General features: G+C 46.6%; 1 long non-coding RNA gene across 1 annotated transcript in view; it reads left to right on the forward strand.

The window, feature by feature from the left end:
- The window catches only part of LOC119171502 (uncharacterized), a 49,501-nt gene extending 36,244 nt beyond the window's left edge, over positions 1 to 13,257 (forward strand). Inside the window, exon 2 of the long non-coding RNA XR_012894793.1 lies at positions 12,993 to 13,257. This is a non-coding gene — a long non-coding RNA (uncharacterized LOC119171502). The remainder of the gene's footprint in view (positions 1 to 12,992) is intronic.
- Positions 13,258 to 20,843: the final 7,586 nt, after the last annotated feature.

The following is a 20,843-nucleotide window of genomic DNA, read 5'->3' on the forward strand; positions in this document are numbered from 1 at the left end:
TTACCGGTATAATGAAGGAAGGATGACAACATCAGAGAACAACAAGCATCATCGCAGAGCAAGGCACCACGAGATCTGTGCTCGAGCTCCACCATCTTCCTCGTCCTGTCGCCATCTCGAATCTTGCGCCTGCCCATTAGGTTCGCCCAATAAACCTCTTTACATTTGGTGAATCTGATTCTGCTGGGTAACCACATCGCCTACACCCTGCAACTCTGTTCCCGCACCCTGCCGTCGACCATGCAAGTTGACGCTGCCAAACAAACAGTACCTCTCACGGCTGCTACTTGCCCCGGCCCGGTTCACCAGCGAGACCCCTTGATCTTTGCGGGCACCGAAGACCAGGATGTCGAGGACTGACTGGCGTCATACGAGAAAGTCAGTGAACCCAACAGGTGGGATGACGCTGCTAAGTTGGGCACGGTCAATTTTTATCTCACGAACGTGGCCAAGCTGTGGTATACGAACCCCAAAACTGAGTTCGCGAACTGGTCCGCCTTCAAGGAGGCGATATGTGCCTTTTTTGGTCACTCTGCCTTACGAAGCTATGCGCCGAACAACGTCTGTGCACACGGGCACAGGAGCCAGGTGAAACTTTCACCTCGTATATAGAAAATGTGATCGATCTCGGCCGGCACGTCGATGCTTCCATGAGCGAGAGTGCAAAGATACAGCACATTATGAAGGGCGTCGACGATGATATTTTCCAGATGCTTCTCGCGAAATCTCCTGGCACTGTGGCTGAAGTAGTGACCTTGTGTCAGAGCTATGAAGAATTGCGGAGGCAACGACCTAAGACACGACGCTCATTCCAGACGATTCAACCAGTGATCGCCCTAGACGTCATGACTGACCAGACAAACCTTCTCGCACAAATGAAAGACTTTGTGCGAGAGGAAGTGGCTCGGCAGCTTTCTCTACTGCCTGTTGCTCAATGCCAGGAGATCTCACAGCGACAGCCACTGCGACACCCACCACCATTGGCTTCCATGCTTCGACAAGTGGTCCAGGAGCAGATTTCTGAGGCTATGCAGGTGCCCTTGAAGCAGTCCCCCATCACCGCGCCTCTTACTTACGCTGAGGCACTGAAGCGGAAGCAGCTACACCAGCCCCCGCCATTCTAGGGACTGCCGCATACCTCAGCCCCGACTCATCCGTTCCCCGCCTGGGTTCCTCCCAATGTGACCACCGCCTCAACTCACCCATCCGCCGCATGGGCTGTTCCCCTCCTCACCAATAACCGGCCCATTATTTGCGTGCGGCGGTCCTGGCCATATTGCCTGATACTGCCGTCATCGCATTCCGGGATACACAGACGCCCGGACACAGAACAGCTTCATGGACCTTCCTCGATCTCGTCTGGAAAATTCGGATCCTCAGTCAAGATCGTCTTCACGGGAATGTCTGCGTACTATGTCTGGTCGCTCAGCTTCACCCCGTCGTTGCTCTCTGTCACCCATGCCTCGTCGGCCAGCTCCTGAACACGAAGAAAACTAACCGCCGCAGTTCAGGAGGCAACAACTTAGCTGTCGAAATGATCAAGTCCTCGGACATTGCCATGGAATATTGCCGAAGGTTTTGTAAAAGGTACTCGAGCATATGCTCTAGAGAGAGAGAGAGAGATTAATGAAAGAGGAAGAGACAAAAAGGACGCTATTTTCTGCCTCCCGTCGCGGGGGCACGGCTCAGCGCCTTTAGGGATCGGGGAAGGGGAAGTAAAGATGATAGGAAGAAGAGAGGAAGGAAAGAAAAAGTGAATGTCATGGCAAGAGAACGTCTTGTCAGTACAGTCAGTAGTGCGAGTGAAAAGAGTCCGTCTATAAGGCGGCGAGGTCCGCGCAAGCACAGAACTCGAGGAAGGCTCGAAGGGCTTTCGTCTTCGAGCGCGCGGGAAAAAGTATGTCTTCCATTGTTTCGGCATATGCTCTAGTGAATACCGGTGCGTCTGTTTCCGTGATAGACGCTAAATTTTGCCGCAAGCTCCGAAAAGTGACTAAGCCTCATGATATAATGTCGCTGCAAACAGCGAATGGGGACCTAGTTCAGCCTGTAGCCGCCTGTACTGTCCGACTGATCATGGCGAATGACCACTACACTGTTGAGTTTATTGTCCTTTTGTCATGCTCACACGACATAATACTGTATAGTATGAGATTTTTTATCGCGTAACCACGCCGTTATTAATTGTGCAAGATCGGAACGTGAACTCTTCCCGTTTTATGTATGACAACCAACCAACCGCATTCAGCCCGCCGTACACAAACTCATCGTAAAAAATGCACTGAAAATTCTCCGACAGCAGTTGTGTTGCTCGCCGTGTTTTGTGATGGTATAAGGAACAAAGCTGCATTCTGTGAACCATCAAGCCTCTTCCTTTGTCGAAGATCACTTCTTCTGCCTTATTCAACCCTCTCCATTTCAAAAGGAAACAGTGATCTTTGCCTCATCAATCTCCTTCCGTATCCCGTCGAACTGTTTCAAGGCGAATCTTTTGGACACGTGCATGCCATTGATAAGGAACAAATTTTTACCATGCCGCCAGATTGTTCCGGTGACTACGACGCCATCAGTGGCCTCAACCCTTCCAATGCACCACCTTCCAAGCTTTTCGATTCATCGATCGCCGATGGACTATCGCCATCTGACAGCTCTGAGCTTCTTCAGCTGCTCTACCAGTTCCGTAAATGCTTTTACGCTGCTCAACCTAGCCTTGGCCGAACTCCCAGTTTTTTTCACTGCATCGACACAGGTTCCAACGGGCCAGTACGACAGCGACCATCTCGTGTCTCCATCGCGGAACGTCAGGTTATCGCCGAACAGCTTGACGATATGCTCAAGCGTGACGTTATCCGACCTTCCCAAAGTCCATGGGCATCACCTGTCGTTCTTGTTAAGAGGAAGGATGGTACAATTCGCTTTTGCATTGATTACAGGCGCCTTAATAAGATCACTCGCAAAGACATATACCCTTTACCCAGGATTGATGGCGCCCTTGATTGCTCACAAGGTGCCGAGTTTTTTTTGTCGTTAGATTTGTGTTCGGGGTAATGGCAGGTGCCCTTAGCAGATTCTGATCGTCCAAAAACAGCCTTCGTGACCCCGGACGGGCTATATCAGCTCAATGTCATGCCCTTCGGCCTCTGCAACGCGCCGACCACATTCGAGCGCATGATGGACTCGGTTAGCGGCGTTTGAAATGGAACATATGCCCCAGCTACCTCGACGATATCGTCGTCTTTGCACCCGATTTCGCAACACATCTTGTACGCCTGAAACATGTCCTCACGTGTCTGAAGAATGCACAGCTTCAACTGAATCTCAAGAAATGCCGCTTCAGTGCTCGGAAGCTCACCATTCTCGGTCACGTCGCATCAAATGATGGCGTTCTTCCCGACTCGGCTAAACTACGCGCTGTTGCTGAATTTCCCAAGCCGATGACTGTGAAACAGTTACGCAGCTTCGTAGGACTGTGCTCCTACTTTCGTCGGTTTGTGCGCAACTTTGCCTCCATATTTGCCCCTTTGACCCAACTTTTATGCAGTGCTAACGATATCACGTCATGCTCTTCCGAGTGTGATCACACATTTACCACTCTTCGCGGTCTCCTGACATCACTTCCTATATTGCACCACTATGATCTACGGCTGCAACTGAGATCCATACAGACGCCAGCTGTGTCGGTCTCGGTGCAGTTCTCGCTCAACGCAAGCCTGGATCCCCTGAGTATGTCGTCGCCTACGCCAGCAGATCGCTCAACAAGGCTGAGGTAAACTACAGTGTTACCAAAAAAGAGTGCCTAGCCATACTTTGGACAATTGTCAAGTTTCGCCCATACTTTTATAGTCGCACGTCTGCTGTATTTACAGACCATCATGCCTTATGTTGGTTGTCGTCACTGAATGATCTAACAGGTCGCCTTCCTCGTTGGGCTCTGCGACTTCAAGAGTATGACATCCGCGTCATGTACCGTTCCGGCCACGAACATGCCGATGCTGATGCGCTCTCCTGATCACCACTATCCACTAAGGCTGCCTCTAATTCTATAGAACACGCGCTGTCAGCCGTTGACGTCAACACAATGTCCTCTGCACAGCGCGACCATCCATGAATAACTTCGCTTCTTGACGTTTTATCTGGGATACCAACACTTCCAACCAGTCGAGCAACGCGACGCCAGGCTTCGCACTTCCCCATTCGAGGTGGCCTCTTGTACCGGCGCAATTACTCACCAGACGGCAGGAAGTGGCTGCTCGTTATTCCCCGAAAGCGGCGCTCTACAATCTGTGCATCATTTCACTCCGACCCGCAATGCACTCACGCCGGTGTCTTCAAGACCTACAAACGTTTAAGGAAGCGGTACTACTGGCGCGGGATGTTCACTTTTGTTCGACAGTTTATTCGTGGCTGCCACGAGTGTCAGCGACGGAAACAGCCACCGAATCAAGGAGAAGCTCCACTACAGCCGCTTGCGTGCCCCGACCACCCATTCGATTGCGTCGGAATCGACCTTTATGGGCCACATCCATTGACCATGGCAGGTAACCGGTGGGCTATCGTTGCTGTAGATCACCTGACAAGGTACGCTGAAACCGCTGCTCTTCCTACAGCGACCGCTCAGGACGTCGCATCTTTCATCCTCAATCGGTTTGTAATGCGTCACGGCAGGCCTCGCGAGCTCCTCAGTGACCGGGGCCGTGTATTTCTATCCGACGTAATCCATGCACTTCTCCGTCAGTGCCATATTGTGCATCGGATGAGTACTGCTTACCACCCTCAGACGACTGGCCTGACGGAGCGGTTTAATCGGACCCTGGGTGACATGCTCACGGCGCATGTGGCACCTGACGAAACGAACTGGGACCTGGTTCTCCCGTTTGTGACCTACGTGTACAGCACCGCTACCCATTTCACCACCGGCTTTTCCCCATTCTTCTCCCCTCTGCGCACCGCGCAACCTTTAGTTTTACGTACGCCAACTGTATGCTAACGTGCGCATACCGCACGTTAGCATACAGTTGGCGTACGTTATTTAGAGCGAGGCCGGGGCCGGCGCTCGCTCTAAATAACCGAGTGTCGGGGCGCGCCGCCTTTCGTCGGTTGGTTTGTGCGGTCGCTCCACGTCCAATGTCGCTGGTGAAAATGTATGCTAACGAATCCGCTAACACACTTACTGACGTCCCTTCAATAGAGTCAGCCAATGTGTTGGTGGAACCTCAAGCAATTCCGAAGAAACTTCGTCCATGGACAAGGCCGAGCTGAGAAGAGCTCATGATGCGGAACGTAAACGTCGGCGTCGAGAGGAAGATCCCCCGCTCCGAGAACGTGAAGCAGCTGCAAGACGTCAGCATCGAGCGGAGGATCCCCAACGCGAAGCAGCTGCGATACGTCAACGTCGAGCGGAAGATTCCCAGCTTCGAGAACGCGAAGCCGCTGCGAGGCGTCAGCATCGACAAGAGAATCCGGACGGTGAAGCCCCCTGCAAGTGTCGACGCCGCGGGGCCAATCGCGTGCCGCCGTGGAGAAGTACCTCGACGAAGCCGTGGAAGAATACCTGAAACAATGAACGCAACGACGACCCTTCGTGATAGTTGGCGACTTCAACGTCGACGTCATCAAGGACGATTGGGTGGCCGACTACATGGAGTCGCGGCCCTCGCTGAAACGAGCAACGCACGACGGCAAATATCATCCGACCACGGTTTGCGGGACGTGCATCGACCACGTCTTTGCAAATTTCGACCTTCGACCGCTGCAACCAGACCCACTCACCCTTCACTTTACGGACCATAAAGCCATCTTGATCAAAATACCCAAAGCGTCTTATCAATAAACATCGTCTTTCGAAGCATACGCGCGTACGTGTTCACTCGTGTTCACTCATAACACACATGCATGTCACAAATTACAAACCAAATTTATCGCAGTTCAACATACATGTATGCTTCACATGCTAACCAGTGTTCACACTTGGGCAACTGCGGTTATTTTTTTATATACACAAGCGACACTCTACAGATGGATGGATGAATTAATATGGCTGCACCCTTTAGATCAGGCGGTGGCTAACGCCACCGAGCCGTAATTATTAGAGAACCAACAACTTGGTTTGTCTTTTTTTCCTTTAAATTGTTAAGTTTAGCACTGGTACTTTGCAGTAAAGGGTTTAAATTTCACTCGTGCTTTGACTTTAGCCACCAATCAAATAACCTCCTTCAAGTTAATTCAACCCGCTTAAAGTCTATTTTACCCTCCCTGTCTCTAAACCCCAGAACTTTGAAAAACTCTGCGCCATCATCCTGAACTATAGGGTTAAGCCCTTTACAGAACATTATCAAGTGTTCGGCAGTTTCCTCTTTCTCTCCACACGCACTGCATACTGTGTCTACCCCTTCATATTTGGCCCGATATGTCCTGGTTCACAATACTCCCATCCTGGCCTCAAACATTAGAGAACTACCCCGAGTATTATCACAGATCCTTACCTTGGCAAATTCCTGCTTAAAGGTTCGATAGATATCTTGTGCGGGCTTCTTAATCATGCCAATTCTCCACATATCGGCCTCAGCTTTTCTACCTTCTTCTTAACCGATGGTTCTTTTTGGTTTGGCCCCCTGCTGTTTTCTCTCGTTGTGAAAATGGAGCCATTGCGCCACTTCATTCATCCTTGTCTGTTATGGTGCATAAAGCACTTCTTTGTCTAAATTTTGTTGTCACCCTTGTTCTTATAAATTCAATAGCTTCGTCCCCCTCAAGCCTATCACCTTGAGTTGTAGTTGAAACCTCTGCTCTAGGCTCGTCCCATTTATTAGGGAGTTTAGATGGTTCCAAAATTTTGCAGCTGCCTTTCTATCTTTTTTATGTACTTCTGCCAGCCACTGAGATCCCTGTCTTCTAATTTTTTCATTGATCAGAAGGGATGCATTCCTTCTACAACTTAGAAAGATTTCCCGTTTTCTTTCAACATCACCTGTCGGTTCACCCCGCTGCTTAGCATGTCTGTGTTCCCTAGAGGCTTCTTGACGTTTTGCTATGGCTCTCTTAACTTCCTCATCCCACCAACTTTTGGGTTTGTGTCTTCTTTTCCGGGGTGACTTGTTACGCGTCTTAGCAAGCTCTAGCTCAAACATTCTAATTAAATTCGTGTATGTCCACACTGCTTTATTATTCTCAGTGATTACTTTCTCAATTTGTTAAGTCGCTATTTCTATGCCTTTCTGAGTAAAATTTTTCCTGTAGTTGCTCATCTTGTCTCCTTCTCACTTTCACGGTTCTTCGAAAACTTAGCTTGATACGTTTGTGATCACTACACAAACTTCTGGAGCGACATTCATCTATGTTCATTTCCCTGAGCTTATCATACATCCTATGTGACATCAGTACGTAATCTATCATCGACTGCAGCCTTACTTTCTCCAATGTTATTTGCCTGGCACACTTCTCGGTACTGTTGCGAATGATCAAATCATGCCTTTCACAGATATCCATGATCATTTTCCCTGTTGGGTCGGTATACCCATCTATATCTTCTATGTGCGCATTCATATCTCTTTGTATGATTATCTTGCACTCTCCTCCTAACCCGTTAAAGTTCTTTGATATACACTCTACCATGGCCTGGTGTTTCTCTCTGGTCTTTGCTTTCGTCCACAAGTACACCAAACCAAGGAGTGCCATTTGCCCTGCCACTTTCCCTTTTAGCCATAATTGTTCCTTGCACTCCTGCTTGACCCTTTGCCAGTCCGTAATTTAAATGAATGCCCCAGTACCAACCCCCATTCTGCTGCCTTCTGTTCTATTACAATATTCCCACGCGTAGTCCGGATTGTTAGGAGGTTGTTCCATGTCCCTAAGATGTGTTTCTACAAAACCGTATACCATTGGCCTCTCCTCACTTAGCTGTTGTTCTATCTCTTCCCACTTCAGCCTGTTCCTACCACCCTGCATGTTAATATACCCTGTGTCTAAATTGGCTCGGCACTCGTGGTTACGTCTATTTCTGCCCTGGACTCTACCTATATCTTAGATACTGGTGTCACTTTGGAATCGTATCTGTCCATACCACCTGTCAAAGAGTCTCCCTGGTTGTTTTTCTCGTTACTAGCTATCCTGTGCCCCGAAGGGCCCACGTGCCTCCCAAAAAAGCTACTGCGCGTCCTGCAAGTCGCGAACCCACCTCATGACCTAGCCGCCAATCGAAGTGAATTCTGTCTCGCTGAAAACCACCCAACCTATGCACCTCTCTGTTTATTTCCACCACTTCAAAGCCTTTCTCTCGACTCATCCGTCATAGCTCTTGGTTTGCGTTGACAACCACTTTTTGCTGGTTGACGTCACGCACCGGTACCTCCGGTATCGTGCATATCACTACCTGTACCTGAGGAGAAATGGCGCGCATGTCAACGACCCTTTTCGCCGGTGTGGTCGCTAGTACTGCCATATCTTCATTTAGGACATCGTTTAAGCCGCCTGAAATTATCACGAGGTTTCGTCTATCAGCTGTAGTTTTGAGTTTCGTGCTCACTTGCCTCATGACTGGTTCCAGCTTGTGTCCTGGGAACGTCCCTACTGCAACCCTCTTGTCACCTCTTACCCTCTCTTTGATTGCTTTGGCACATCGAATTAAATTCGAGTCCCCGGCGATTATCACATGCTGTGACTTTTCAGCTGGAGCGTCCTGTACCTGGGGGTAACTTGCACCTGTGACGCCGGCTGCTTTGTCCCCTCCCAGCCCCTCCAGTACTTCACTGTTGCTGGGCCTTGCGACAATTGAACCAGCTGAACCTTTTTTTCCAAACTCGCTAGTTCTTTCTTCTCAGCCGTTCTGGTTGCCGGTGCCCTACTGTTCTCTCCATAGGCCGCTCCTTTGTTCACCTTGGCTAGTCCTTCCTCGGCGGACTTCAACCTTTCGCCTATTGCCCTCACTTTTTCTTGCGCTGTCGCCAACGCAGTCTCAAGCTTGGTGATTCTAACCAACAGTTCACTCTGGGCAACCACCATTTTCCCATTTTTTCCTCGACCTCTCATCGCCTACACTTCGCGTCAGCCTCTTCTCTATTTGCTTGTCCACTTGGGTCTATTTTCAATCTCCCTCGCATCCAGAACACTTTACAGCTTTTTTAACTATGTCTTTATGACACCAATTGTCCTTACGACTTGCCTCACTCGATAATTACAAAACACGACATGACCCCTGCCCGACGAAAAAGAGAAAGTCGAAGCTCTACTACAAACTTTGCGTGTTCAATGTACGTGCACCTCCCCCACGGGGTGGCAAAAGGAAAAAAAAACACAAAGAAACAAACACACACACACACATGCACAAACTAGTAAATCCCTGGTGACTGACCCCCGGAAAAGCCGTACGATATATTAAGGGCTACAAAGATTTTAACTGCTGCCTTAATAATTATAAAAGCACGCTCAAAACATGCAAAACCACTTATCTGCGCAGTCAACCGGGAGCGCTCAAAAAACACGTCCATCCACCGTGCCAGTCCGAACCGAACTCCATATATATATACAAGAACAACGCCCCCTAGGGGCCAGACAACAGGTTCTAAAACTGGAACTGAAACCCTGATACCACATCATCCCTCCATTGAAACAAAAAACACTTCGGGTTGTACCATTTAACGTGATCTTAAACTAACATAGAATAAAATGTACAGCATGCACACTAAAACAAGAAGTAAAGCACACTGACATACACACGTAACACAGTGCATGATGTAATGCAGTTGAAGTGGCACAACAAATCATGAAGAATAAAAAAAAGTTGGCAGATTTCACGTACAGGGGTAATCGATGATATGCGAAGCACAAATGAGAAATTTTGATATTAGCGTGGTTACACGAGCAGTCTAACCATAGTTAAGTACGAGAGCCGTTAAGTCTAATGGCTGTGGCAACTAGTCACACGACAACCCTTGCCGCAGTTAATGCGCTAACAACTGCTTTCGTAAACGGAGGTAGGCAACCTTTGTTTGCGCCATAAACTGACAAAATGGCGGCGCCCATGACGGACGCGAATAGCTTGGTTCCCAAGGAAGTGTTGAGCCAAAGGCGGGTGAACTGGTCTGTGGCGGCGACGGAGGCGGTAAAACAAATTTGGGAGGACAATCTAACTGCTCTCAGTTCCAACACAAGGAACACTCGGATTTATAAATCTATGGTAGATATTCTGAACTCTTGCCTGCCGGATGGTGAAGGACCGTACAGCGTCTAAAAAGTATGCCAAAAACTTGAAAACTTAAACAGGCAGTACAGGTGAGTGGTATTTTTGGTGTTTTTTTGTATCTCTGCTTCCAATTTACGGGACGTGTTTAGGCACTGGAATGGAATACTGGCCTGTGTGACTAGGCCTCCACCTTCACAACGTCGCAGCCACTTGTTGGGTTTGAATCTTTTGAACAGAGTGCGCTCTCGAATTCGCGCAATTTTTTTTTTTTACGAATGGTACAATTGGCGTTCAAATCAGCTCTGGCTCAAGTTAAAAGTGCGCCCTTTACACGCCTGCAAGTTTGTCCATGCTGCGAAAATATGCTTTTACAAAAAGGAGGCTTTCTTTCCTGCTAGAATTTACTTGTCTCTATGATAGCTACAGTGTCTTCTTTTAACGAGATACAGGCCGGTTCTGTAATTTTTCAAGCTGCATTAAAAATTGCGAACCTCACGCAAACGAAAAGGCCGAGCGCACGTTCAGGTGGCTTTTTGTCTATGTCCCGTTAGCGGAGGCTTAACAAACACAAGGATTACTATAACCTGCCGAGGCACATAGTGTGATCAACTTTAGGTAATGCTGTGTATTTTTCTTACATGAATGACTTCCTCGCCCGTTGTTTTTTCAGACGGCAGTAAAGATATCGGAAATGAACTGGTGTGTGAGTGAGAATTTATTAGAAGGCAGAGCGGTCGGCCTGAGCTAGTTCGCTCTAGCCTGCTTCTCTACATAGGGAATAGGGAAGAGGGATGAAGGGTGATGACGGGGACTAGAAGAGTTGGTGCGTATGTACAGTAGCCACTCGGCATAGTACCCTACAGACTAACATCTAGTACAGTGCTTTTTATAAAATCTAAAACAGTCTTTGGAGCAGTTTTTGACACTGCTTGGTCGTTCATTGCTGACAATATGCGGCTTTCACAAAATGGCGTTCCTCCGATGCTTGCCAACGTTGCAGTTAGCATTGTTCTTTGCCCCACGTATAATGCACAGTCGCAAAATATGTGAGCTAAAGTTTCGTGCACTTGGCAGCGCTCACAATTCGGGCTGTCCGCACGAACGATTAGTGGCGAGCGAAGGCGCCTTCGTAGTGGCGCCTTCGTAGTGGCGAGCGAAGGCGGCTCCCAGGCGAATCCGGTGCAGTATATTAGCTTGTCTTCGGCTCATTTTATCTGGAAGACGAAAAGTCATACCGGGGTCTGTTTCCTGCAGACGCTTGTTCCGGTGATCTGGTAGCGACCAGTAAATGGCAGTGCTTTCGCGCATGAGCGATCTCAACAATGTGTTGACGTCACTTCGCGAATACGGTACGGACGTACATAGGAGCGTTGTATACTGCCGCTCTTGCTTCGCTATCGGCTGTTTCGTTGCCAACCAGGCCGCAGTGTCGCGGAATCCATTAGTGTAATCAAGTGACCGCTCCTGCATGTTAGGTCAAATGCTTGGACGAATCCTAACGCTAACTCATAAAATTGGCCTCTTCTTGAGCATGAATGAATAGGTTGAAGCGCTGATTTTGCATCGAACAGAATCGCCCATGTACGCGGTGCTTTGTCCTTAACAAATTTTATGGCTTCCTGTATAGACACCAGCTCTGCAGCTGTCGGGGATGACCTGTGATCTCATTTGTACTGTCGAGAAATACCGAGTTAGTGATACGAAGGCTGCAGCTGAGGCAGACGAAGTTACAGATTCATCGGTGTAAATGTGCACAGAGTCACTGTATTGGTCATCCAAATGTGCCAAGGTGAGTTGCTTGAGGGCAATATAAGAAACACGCGATTTATACGAAATTCCTCGTATGTGAAGGCACACCAGCGGTTTAGTCAATGTCCATGGAGGCACTGCAGGGATTACGGCTGGTGAAAAGCCTGAAGGGATCATGTGTTTATGCGTATTGAGGCATCGCGAATAGGTACAGCCTGGTCGGTCCGCTTGTAGCGAAGACAACGGGTGCTGTGCGTGTTGGGTCAGCAGACGAAGGTGCACTCGAAGAGGCTCACGGGACGTGTAAACCTGTATTGGGTAGGTGAGGGACTCCTCTATAGTGCCAGAGCACAATGCCAGAGTGCCATTAGGGCAGAGTATGTAATGTGTTTAATAAATTGGTATTGCTGTATCACTGCGCTTATTATCTTTGTGCACCTGGCAGTTTGTTACTTTGGAATGCTTTTTGTTTGGCCGGCAGAACTACCGTGTATGCATGTCTATGTGCTACAAAATTTCCAGTGTCCACGAAAACATTCTTTGCAAAAAGATGAGGCGTTGTGGCTCAAGCACTGGTGCTAAAGGCATAGAATGGCCGTTTTACGGGCAGCTGCTTTCTTTTCTCGGATCACCGCCAATCAACGACAGTGACCTGGTCGAGGAAAGTTTCGAGGTAGTCAGCTGTTTTTACCATTACGCTACAACTAGTAACAGGTTATTGCTGTGAGCCAACTTGGCGTGTGTTCTCAGTATGCTATGAATATTGCATGTGATGTTGCTAGAGCGCCGCAGTGAGAATTGATCAAGCAGGTCATTGAAAATGTAATTGTTTATTAGCTTGATATCAAGCAATAAACACATTACAGCCACCAAAATAGCAATAGAGGCTGCCATTCGTTATATTCAAGCTCATGCATATGCATGGCCAGTGTATATTTCATGTAAAGTAATTCATTTATTTTACCAATTGCTGCGTGAAGTCCATGTCCAGTCAGACATTTCTTGCTAACGAGCTGTAAACAAGTGCACTTTTGTTAATAAGTATTTCCTTTTCTGTCATGCACAGGTGCCAGTAGTTGACGAAGAACCAACAGGCAGTGAGGTTGTGGCTGTATTTGACACAGCGGAGAGTGGAACCACTGCTACAGCCAACCCTGAAACCAGCGTGGACGAGAATTTCACAGCGGACACCCAAGGACAAGCAGCAGACCCTAGTACTAGCAGTACAAGCAGCAGCACGAGCAGCCTCACCTTGACCGCGGACAGGTATTAGTGGCGACCAACCTGGAATGTCATCGTTGAATAGAATAAATAACCTGATTAATGTGCAACATGTCACGCTGGTGTCCTGGACTATAGCCTTAAAAGAGCACTGACATCAAATTTCCAGATCGAGATGTGCCCATCATTCGATCGCTTGGTATGCATAGGTCATCTTGGCCAAATTTGAACGGCATCCGTCATGTGGAAGTTATTTTATTTGAATGTCACCCAGCGTAAAAAAGCTAAGGAGAAAAAATGAAAAATAGACTGCCCGTGACATCGACGCTAGTGCTATATGTTCGGTGTGATACATTTCACAAATACCGTCTTGAGTGACGATGCCCTAATAGCGATGAAGTGTACGATCCGAGTGTTCTTATCGTGGCGCCGACTGGCACCGAAGCGCAGAAACGCACTCGCTCGTCGCGTCTGATCTTCGTCGCTCCGGTTTGAATGATTTCGTGAAATTATCAAGATAAAAACCACCTTTCAAGGAACGGCGAAAGAAAAGAGCAAAGAGCATGATTAAACGTGTGCTTGTCGGTCAGCATGTCGGGGAATTGTTTTGAGTTGCAGGTGAGTCGCACTCGTCTAGTTCGAAGAACGAAAAAAGCGCTATGAGGGTGTCTTTTACTTGTCACGTATGTGTTACACATCAACACGACCACAAGCTGTCAAAAGTGGAACAGCGTGTGGTCAGATATCATCGCTAACAAGTAACACACAGGTATCGTTGAATTTTAGTTTGTCTGTAGACTTTGCGTCCACGTAGAAATGGTAATACCGTGTTAACCGCCACAGTCTGGATAGGTGGGGCCATCTGGAGGCGCAAAAAAAAAAATCTGGCAAGCAAGGAACCTATTATGTTTCTCAGCTGATGCTCATTCGCGATTGCTGCGCTGCATTGACCGCTCTGCTTATACCTGAACGATTTGCACGCCAAAACACACCAATATAGCCAACTGAGACACACGAGCGAAGATGGCTGAAGCGTGCATCTTCGGGCACCTTTGCAGTGCTGCTTGGAACAGCATACATTTCGGAATCACTGTTCTGCAAAAGGTCAATCGCAGCAACATATTTCGCAACGTCGCGAATCGCGGCGATGGCAAGCTCCAGACTATCGTATTGAACCCGAATCGACACCTTGTACGGCAACGCCAGCAATGCAGGTGATAAGGCATGACTGAATATGTGTCCGCCTAGCAGACGAAATGTTTGCGAAACAGCTGAGCCTGACGTTACTCTTTTCTGTGGAGAAGTAGTCAGCTGTTGCGTGATCTGGAGGTTACCGCGAGGTAGCGCCACTGTTGATGTTCCCAGCGCTAAAAATGACGGAATTTTCAGCCGTTTTGAATAGTGCTAGATACCTACGAAAGAAATTAATAAAAGCGATAATTATTCATCTCTCAGTTGTGGTTTAGCTCCCAAATCGCTGCTACGGGGTCTATAGCTACTCGCTGACGCAAAAATCTTGGCATGAGGGAATTTGATGTCAGTGCTCTTTTAAGCGTGCCACTCCCTCGTTAGGACTGCAAGACCTAGGTATTTCAGACGCTTCACAGGCCCATTAGACTGCCCATAAATATTCATCTTATTCAAAACAGCGTAGAGATGCGTTGCGCCATTCTTCAGTATTTTACTTGTCGCTGCATAACGCGGAGCAACACCAGGGCGTATGAGCGAGATCCATGGGGTCATGGCGCTTATTGCATGTTGCGGGAAGGAAGGACTCGTGATAAATTTTGTTATTAACAGCTGGTTCGGTTACGTGTTTCTTTGTGATAGCTTTAGCATATTGGGCTGAGATTTGTTTAGTTTACTGTGTGCAGTAGGAAAGGCACTGCGTCCTAGGTAGAAATGTTTGGCTAGCCCGATGTACGAGAGGAGTCGATCCCTGCATTCTAAAACCTCTGAATCTTGTTGCCTTGTGGTGGCATGGGCGAAAAGTCCTCGGACAGCATTGTGGGCAGATTCGTTGGGGTACGCAGGAGCACCATTCATTTCTCCCATGTGAGCTAGAAACCAAATAAAATTGTGTGGTTTGGTTACGGCTCCGTTGAGCATTACCGGAGCTTATCTAGAGATTACTCCTTTGACAAATACTCGGATGGCTGCCATTGAATCAATGGGGATCTATTCGGGTCTAAAAGTACCAATGCAATTTATGCTTGCTCGGCAATTTCTGACTCTGTGGTGTAGGTGGAAGCTGAGTTCACTGATTCACTTTTACCGTTCACAAGTACTGTTGTGAAGCTTGTTTAGAGGATATGAAATCAACGTAAAGAAGCTCGCATTGTTCAGGCTGACTTCCAGCTTTTTCTAGCAGGGCTTTGGCTCTTACTTGTATTCTGCTCACATTATGAATGGGGTGAACATTCTTTGAAAGAGGCATGACTTTGATATTGTCCTTGAGATCACTGGGAATTTCTTGATTGATATGTGGGGTTTAACGTCCCAAAACCACTATATGATTATGAGAGACGCCGTAGTGGAGGGCTCCGGAAATTTAGACCACCTGGCGTTCTTTAACGTGCACCCAAATCTGAGCACACGGGCCTACAAGATTTCCGCCTCCAACGGAAATGCAGCTGCCGCAGCCGGGATTCGAACCCGCACCCTGCGTGTCAGCAGCCGAGTACCTTAGCCACTAGACCACCGCGGCGGGGCACTGGGAATTTCTTCGTGGCTGTCATCTATCACTGTAATTAGTGTACGAATGCATTTGAAGAAGCGCCTTTCTCATTGCGTCGTTGCGAGTCTAATGGACTGGGCCGCTTCTTGTGCCTCAGCCATTTCCTCCAGTGTATTGTGCACCCCTAGACGCATGCGTTTTTCAGTTTCGGTGTAGATAGGTAGGCCAGGTGATTACCTTGACATTTATTATTCCGTTTCCAATTGATTACCTTTACTACCTCCCCCAACAATTCATTCAGTTTGTTTCTTTCGAATCTCTGCCACTCGTGCGCAGCTTCTACGCAGACGATGTGACATTGGTAAAATTTTAAAGGCGACAAATTTGCACAAGTGGCTTCTGTGTACTAGCGTGTCGCGTACCGCAAAAAAAAAAAAAAAACTGAGGTAGGGTGACATCATGCATGTGCTCTATTCCTCCATCTCAATCTCTTTCTCTCTCAGTTTCTTTACTCTTTCGAATTTCAATATTCAACACCCCATTCTGCATTTGAATGTAGCATACGGGTTATTGTCGGCTGGTTAACATTCCTGCTGCTTTTCCTGTCTTTCTTTTTTTCTTTCTTTTTAGTCATGCTGTGAAATGGTAAAGTATTAGCTGCTGAATATGGCTCTTTGGGCTAGTTGATTAAATAAAAAGTTCTAATAAGCATACTATCCTGTCAGTGCCGGTCCCGTTGTGTTTTTCTCGTAGCTGCCTGCTAGTGATAGGATGCCCTTTAGTGTATTCACCTCTGTTTATGATCAATTGATAACTCTAACTAGTGCTGCTGGGTCGATGCGCATTAAATTTTACTGGATTGGAATCATTTTGTAATATTTACAGTTTAATTAAGCACGTGTTTTAATTACACTGATTGTGCTTTTATAGGCTACAAGTTTATTCAAATTAAATGTCCTAATGCAATCTTAATCTTAGTTCAACTGTATGAAGTGTTTTACATTGAAAAAAGAATCACCAAGTTTGGAAGTTGCGTTCTATCTAGAACGAGTAGGAGATGAACTGGAAGAACGAGAGGGAGCAGAGAGCCAGTAGGTGAGCTGATGGAATTCACAAATGGTTCAATTGCATGAATGTTTCAGCGCGTATATATATATATATAATTATATATATATATATATATATATATATATATATATATATATATATATATATATATATATATATATATATATATATATGAGTTTGGGCCACTGGGGTGTCCCGAGGATATCATCCTCGTATTTTTTGTCAGAAAAAAAAGGAACTGTAACAATGAAACAGAGCAGGTTCGCATCATAAATGATGCAATTGATATACTATAAATATGCCAAAGAATCCTACAAAAATTAGTCCTCTTCACAGAAATTAAGGTAAGTGATTTGATACGGGAATTCGTTTTTCTCCTGCAAACAAGTCAGGAGTGTTAAGAAGAGCAAAAGATAGGAACGATAATAGCAACAGGAGTGTAAAAGCGTGATCAGCCTACATGGGTCCAGCAGAAAATGAGATAAATAAAATGAAATGACACCTTTCAGCTAAGCAAGACACCTAATATGTGACCATGGTGACATATTGTCCATGGTCATCGTTGTCGACCCCCGGCTGGTAGCTTATTGCTGTCTTGGATAGTTTTGAGAATAAATTATTTCTTCAAAACTTTTGTTCTGCACGGGGCTTTATTTACTATTTCATTGTTGTCAGCCTGTTGTAATCAATTGCGAGGCGGCATATATACCTGTCCATTTGAGAATGAAAAAAGCTTTCGCTGTAATTTTTTTGCGATGACAGTTCTTTGTCAGTACTCGCTCAAAAACGTCGCTTTTAGAGACCGAAGTAAGAAATAGACACATAGCTACATCCAAAACTCAACCGCATCAGATAAATTGAAGGTTCGTCAGCCAGCCAATGCTGTAGCGGCAGAAATTTTCCTCTTCACGGCCACCTGGGCGTTTGAAATATTCATGCTTGACCTACATTGCGGCCGCACTAAATTCGTGCGGAACCATCCAGACCACGCTCGCTTTATGGCACTGCACTGGTGAAATATATCCGTCTGAAAACACCGCCCGGTTGGGCATAGCATCGTTTTGAATTATGCAAGGGCAGCGAATGGGTCGGTGCTTCCTGGGCGCTTTCCCAGCTCTAGCGCCGAACCTGTTGCGGGTACGGGTTACATTTTCCCGGCCTTTCACCGGACGCAGGCATCCACATTGTCCTTGCGAGAGCCGCGCACCGAAATTGAGAACGCCATTAGCGCTCCGCGAAAAAATGGCTTGCTGCAGCTCCAAGGGACGATGGCTTTTTCTCCTCCCAGCCACCTCCTTGCCCTGGGCTTATCCCGCATGACTGATGCCTCGTTTATAAACAATGCAGCTTCGACCCATGTCCGTGCCTACCGGCGTGTGCAGAAACACGCACCGTCTAGTCTTCGCAATGTCTCTTCTCGTTAAACTACGAAGGCGATGCGACACGAATAGTCTTTAGCCCCCACGTGCAGAGTAATTCTTGCGCAAAAGAAGTTGACGGCAACCATTATTCGTATGTCAAACTAAGTTGCACTCACGCCCATTGGTCATTATGACAATCGATTCTCGCTTTCCAGGGAAGGGTTGTAAGTAGCGCCTCGTTTTGGAAGTGGCAAAAGCAGCGAGCAAGGGCGACGCGTTAAATGGTAGCTGTACGTCGTAACATGTACTCTAGCAAGAAAAAAAGCTGTCATTTGACTCCCTTTTCGCACATGTGAAAGACACAGCTGTTACCTCTTTAGAGAGTCATGATGAATCTTTTGAGAGAGTTGGGTTCTGAGTCGTTTGAAAAGTCGTGCGTTCCAAGTCTCTCATAAAGGTAGCCAACGTACCTTTCTAAAGAGACATGCTGCTCTCACTTATAAAGGCAGAACCAATATTATTTGAGTGTACGCAACAGGAAGGGGCTCCGTATCTGACATCGTGAAAGGACTTAGAGGGAAACACAGAAAACGGCCAGTAGACTACATTTACACTAAATGTACGCTCTAGTTTATGTTTACTGACTGTGTTCTCGCGTTGTAATTCAATCCACATTGTCAAGTTCCCCGCCCCGGGTTCTGTGTCACGATGTGTATGAGTTATGTTTGTTGTTCATGTAATATTTCACATATACATAAAGTGACTACTCGTTTTCAGCATCTGTATACCTGCCAAGTGTTCCTCCGGTATTACAGCATAGCTGCGTATGGCTGTGTTCTAGTATTTGGCGTCAATGGACAAAACAACGCATACAAAAATGTTCTGCTGCCTTCACCGATGCCTAAACGACTATCGGTACTCGGTGGTGGTGCTCCCCACAAATCGTTGTGCTGCTTTGTCTCGTGGTGTAGAAATTCGCCAGCGATGATACAAGCAGTAGCCTTTTGGGCTCCCTATTGAGTGGATGCATGTCGTTGTATGTACTGGAGGAAGAATAGAAGTTGACGGAGCGCCAACGCTCACAGAAGAGTGAAACGACCTAACATGAGAGCCACTGTTATGAGAAGTACGCAGAGGTAAGGTGACTGTGGTGTATTTGCTGTGCGAAACGTTACGCAATCATGCTTAAGGTATGTACAATTGCTTCACGCACAGAAATATGTGGGACAGCCGTATACGTTTAATATAACCGGCTGTTTACTGTTGCGTTACGATGCCAAGAGTAACATGCGTATTACCAACACCATAGGAGGTGAGCTGATATGTATACCGCTTGAGCTTGCGAGGATGGTAGCCCTGGCTATAGTGCTACGTCGACTAACTTCATTAAATGACGTTTAGGTTGACGCTAATGTGACGTAACGCCGGTAATATTTGAGTGCATATTAATGTTTATTAAATTAGATAGCCAGCACTGCCACCAAAATGAACATTTCAATAACATTACGCATGCAGAGTGTTTCTCCAAAGAAATTTCGAGACCTGGCGTGTCTCTGTGGTAGAACACCTTATTGCCACACAGAATGCATAGGTTTGATTGCCGCTGGGACCCTATTATTAGTCTCTGCCTTCATCGGGTCAACGTTAGTTTTTCTTAGTGCTCTCGCGTGTAAATTACCGATGTCTGCTCTCGACCTTCCTGGGTAGAAAAAAAAAAACAGTCAACCACACGTGGCACATAACAGTTACCATGGTCCGTAGTATACGGGTATTGTCTTCTGGAGGCTGGAGCAAAAGGTTTAACGACGGCCGCGACATGATTTTCTCATTATTTATTTTGTTACCAAAGAGACATAGTTTTTTAGTTAATTATTTATTTATTTAAAAAGTTCTTACAGGCCTCCTAAAAGGCATTAGGTAAGGGGGGCATAAAAAAACTGTCACACATAGTCAGCACATATTATCATACAGGATTAAATGAATAAACGTACGCACATAGCTCCACAACACAATAAAATAGTGGCTAATAATGAAAAAAGGACCAAAGTAAATCAATGCATCTACAATTAAAACAGACAAGAAAACACATGAGCCCATGCATTTTGTTAAACGTGCAGGCAATTTAAAGAAACACTATAAGAGTACAAGGAATGAGCGAAAAAAATAACGAACTCATTATATGAACAAATCAAATATACATAACCAGGGAGAAACATGGAAAAATGTACATTTTGACAAGTTTATGAAAATATTGCAAAATGATGGATAGACAGAACGTATTAGGATTTTTTTCCAAATACAATGGAATCCGGATGCGAATTGCACTATGGAATAGCCCGAGGAAGTGCCGATGAAATAAATGAGTGAGTGCTTCCGTACTTGTGAGGACCTCCGAGCCTCCAGTACTGTTTCGGTCCGCCCCGAATTTAGGAGGTGATCCAGAGATCACTCAGACCTAGGCAGATAGATAGATAGATAGATAGATAGATAGATAGATAGATAGATAGATAGATAGATAGATAGATAGATGTGCTCGAGATGCGATTAGCTAAGAAATGCATCGTATCTAAAAGTAAGTATTATTTTCCAG

This window comes from Rhipicephalus microplus, chromosome 4 (genome assembly GCF_043290135.1).
Source record: "Rhipicephalus microplus isolate Deutch F79 chromosome 4, USDA_Rmic, whole genome shotgun sequence".
Taxonomy (NCBI): Eukaryota; Metazoa; Arthropoda; class Arachnida; order Ixodida; family Ixodidae; genus Rhipicephalus; species Rhipicephalus microplus.